Source organism: Vigna radiata, chromosome 5 (assembly GCF_000741045.1).
Source record: "Vigna radiata var. radiata cultivar VC1973A chromosome 5, Vradiata_ver6, whole genome shotgun sequence".
In the NCBI taxonomy this organism is placed as follows: domain Eukaryota; kingdom Viridiplantae; phylum Streptophyta; class Magnoliopsida; order Fabales; family Fabaceae; genus Vigna; species Vigna radiata.
Window position 1 is genome coordinate 15,775,704 of NC_028355.1, and position 4,393 is coordinate 15,780,096.

Consider the following 4,393-nt stretch of genomic DNA (forward strand, 5'->3'; position numbering starts at 1 on the left):
TGATGGTGGTGGGGTAACAATTAATAGTAGCCACTGTGTTTAATGGAAATATTTTTTAAGAATAATGCATCTGATATTTTTAATTTTTTATATATTTAAATTATAGGTAGAATAATTTTTAAATTGACAAAAATCTAACTTTAAGTTATTGTATAAATATAAAAAATAATATCAAATTCTTAAGTGATAAAAACAGTATAAGTGAATTGCTAAAAATCAAATACATAAAAATAAGTCAAATTTATTTAAGAGATAACTTTCTTGTCACTTGTTAACATGAGTTTTGAAAGAAAGAAAAAAAATGTTTAGTAAAAGTTAGGAGAATGTTTTGCGAACAGTTTATAGATTTTATATTTACAAAATTTTTATTAAATTAAAATAGAAAAAAATAAGTAACTTTTATGTCTTTTTAGCAAATTTAGGATGTAAAAGGCATTAAAACTGTTTTCTTTAATGAAGTTATAAGATTGATGGAAAAGAATAAGATGAGAAAGTAATAAAATCGAAAAATAGGAAAGAAAAGCAGGATAGGATGGTAGGAGACCGTGCAATAATGTAAATGTGAAGTTGTATTATTTTTTCAAACTTCTTTTGTAGTGTGTCTTTAATGCTTTAGATTATTATTATTATTATCACTTATCTTATATTTTGATATTTACTTATTGATTGAAAATATTATCTAATTCACATTTGACTCGCTCAGTTTGTTATAGCAACAGTTAGGAATTTAGTTAAATTCGTGTTCTTAATACAAGACATTTTAAAAAAGAAAAATGTATGGAAGACTCTTGGATTATGTGTTTAATAGTGTTAAAGTTAGTTGGTTGTTAATTAGTGTTGTGTAGTAGATTACCTTCCAGTATTTGAGTTTGCTTCACGTGCATTTTTGTACGTATGATATATGTAATTTTTTTTTTCTATGTATATGTGGTATATGTCATTTAGTATATATATATATATATATATATATATATATATATATATATATATATATATATATATATATATATATATATATATATATATATATATAATTTTTTTTTATGAGTAGAATTGTTTATTTTTTTAAACTCCATGAAAGTGTATAATATATAACATTTTAACATAATTGATATATAATTTTATTATGTATTAGGAAGACATGATTTAATAGAGTAATTTATTTATTTATTTAGTAAATTTAAATTTTTTTTTGAGTAAAACAAGTTGTTTGGATAGAAAATTAAAAGAACATTGAAATTATATAATTTTATCAAAGTAATTGGATTGCATAGATTTTAAGTTTTATCTAATAAATAAAAATATGAAATTTTTTATATTCTAAAAATTATATATTGTATTTTTGTAGTTGAGGTTGATTTAACTTTATTTGGATATAGATAAACTTGATTTAACTTCGGACGAGATTAATCAAACTTAGTTTGACATGGTCGTGATTCAATGTTTCAACCAAACTCAACTTAACCAGACATAAACCAGCTTTTCTTAATGTCTAGGTTTAGGGTCAACTTAGACTCGACAAAAGCTCGACCTAACTCATCATGGACCTTGTCCAACTCGATTAAACAAAATCTCACCTTAACTCAGTTTGATTTGCACTTTAGTTGACCCAATGCGATTTACACCTAGGTGAACTTGATTTTCTCTAACGAAATCAACTTGACCTGATGTAATATTAATTTGATTAGATCATACTAGTCTTGATTAGACTAGGAGGAGGACATAGTTTATGAAGAAAAAAGAAAAAAAAAAGTGAGACATGACTACTGAAGTTGGAGAATGATATTCATTTAAGAGAATGATATTGATATCACATTCAAAAATGAGAAGTAATATGAGTAATAAATCATGGAGTTGATCGTTATAAGTTATCGATCAAATTTAGATTTATGTAACTCAAAACTCTAAAAAAAACTCATAAAGATAAATTTTGTTTTTTTTTTTCATTTTTTTATCAATATCATTTTATAAGTGCATCATTTTATACGATCAGATAGACAATACTCTCTGAATTTCATATTATTTCTCAATAAATAATATTTAATATTTACTAATAATTAACTCACCGTTGTTACCTTTAATATTTATTATATGGATTATATTTTTCATAATTAAAATGATAAAAATTGTAAAGAGAACTAAAAATTAAATTAACATCTCAAGGATTATATCAAATATCTATTATGACCATTGTTAAAGTTATCTCAATAGAACAAAGTTGTGTTGGTGCAATAAAGGTTAAGACAAACATAATTAACAAAAAAAAAATGTTGACATTATCTACAAAGAAAAAGTGTCCTAATTTTATATCTCAAATAAAGTATTGAGGGAAGTTGTGAGTTGAAGAACTATTATAAGACAAAAACGAGACTTATGAGTTGTTGTATGTAACATCAATTTATATAAGCTAAGTAAATTAAGTTACAATTAAATTGTAAAATTTTAATTATAACTTTTTAAATATAAATAATTACAACTTGATAATTATAACTTTTAATTATTAGTAAATACTTCATTCAATAATTGATTGTCACAAACTTAATTATTAGTAGATTAAAGATGTATTCAATTGGGAGGGATGAATTTCAGAAAGAAAGAATGAATGAATTTGAGACAAATTGAGTATTTTTTTTTAAGAGTTTTGAAAGCCAGTAAAAGTTAATGTAATAAATAATTAATGTGACAAATAAAAAGATTGCTTTAATTAATAAAAAATTAAGATCACCAAAATATCTCAATATGATAAAAGTAATATAAAATAATACTTATGAATAATATATTTAATTATAAAATTTATTACAAGAAGGAAAAATAAAGTCAAAGCCATGAAAATCAAGTCTACTCACGCTGAAATCGATTAACCGTGTTTTTTGAATCAAATATTCTATGACTATAATCAATTACGCAAACCTCGTAATCGACTGAGTTTCTTCATTTTTCACATAAGGTGGAATACATACATTTTCATATAATTACATACTAAATCAATAGCTTATTTAAATTCAAAATATATAGAAATCAATAAATAATAAGTTTCATAATTACAATTTTTAAAATAAAATAATAACTTTTGGTGAAATAAATAACTTCAAATTTTATTTATTTTAACATTTAAATAGATTAATTATAAAAATAATTAATTTATATTTTAAGAACAAGACTCTTACCAACAGCCGTAGTTAATATTTAATTAAAGGCTTAATTATTTTTCTTTTTTCTTTTCTGGTAGAAAAATGTCAAGTAGGTTCTTTTATTTATTTTTAATTAAGTCTTAATTTGAAAAAAAAATGATTTAATTAATATTTTTATGTTAATAATATACCAACAGCATTAGTATCATGTTACTTTTTAATTTGTAATACTTTTATTTATTTCTTATCTACTTATCCTTTCTGAGGCATGTGATTAATGTGATATATGTCGCATATAAATGTTAATATCAACTAATGTTGAAATTATATTTAGTTTAATATTAATATTTATTTTTTTATTCAATTAAATTTTTATGTTTACTTATTCATTCAATTCAGTCTTCTCTAAATTGAGATATTTTCTATATATAAATATATATTATATTATATTTTAAAAATCATTCAGTCGTATCATTACTTTATTTTTAAATATTTAATATCTTTATTTAATTAAACTAATTAAAATAATTATATATTAAATTACTTTACTGTTATAATAATAATAATTAAAAATAATTTTTTACTGCTCTCTATTGTATCTTTGTATTCATTTAATTATGTAATAAAAATACAAGTTTTTAAATTATTTTCATTTTAAATTTTAATATTTTATAAAGTAAGTATTTAGGAGTACTGTTTATTAGTAATTCCTCTTTTTTATAAGATTAAAAATAATTTATTTAAATAAAACTCAATAATATCATTAGGGTTAATTTAAATAATTTCAAAAGTAATTAATAAAATTAATTAATTTAAATAAAAAATTCAACTTTAATATAATATTTATACAAATAATAAATTGATCTTAATTTCAATTAAAAAATAAACGGGACTAAATAAAATAAAATAAATAAATATAAGGATTCTATTAAATACAATTACATTTGACACAGATAGTAATATATGATAACACCAATGACACATCAATTATACATGTCATCCACAGACTTTACATGTAAATAAAAGAAAAAAACAAATAAAAATTATAAGAATATTTAAACAAGTAAAAATTATAAGAATATTTAAATAAACTATACATTAACACGTGGTGTATCTTTAATATCATTGATATAGTATTAACGAAAATGACATAATTCAATAATTTTTAAAAACTTTAAATGGTTGGAAAGAAAATTAGGATGTGCTAGTTGAAAATTTTTAACCAAAATTAGAACTAAAAGATTGATCAAGCCTTAATTAAA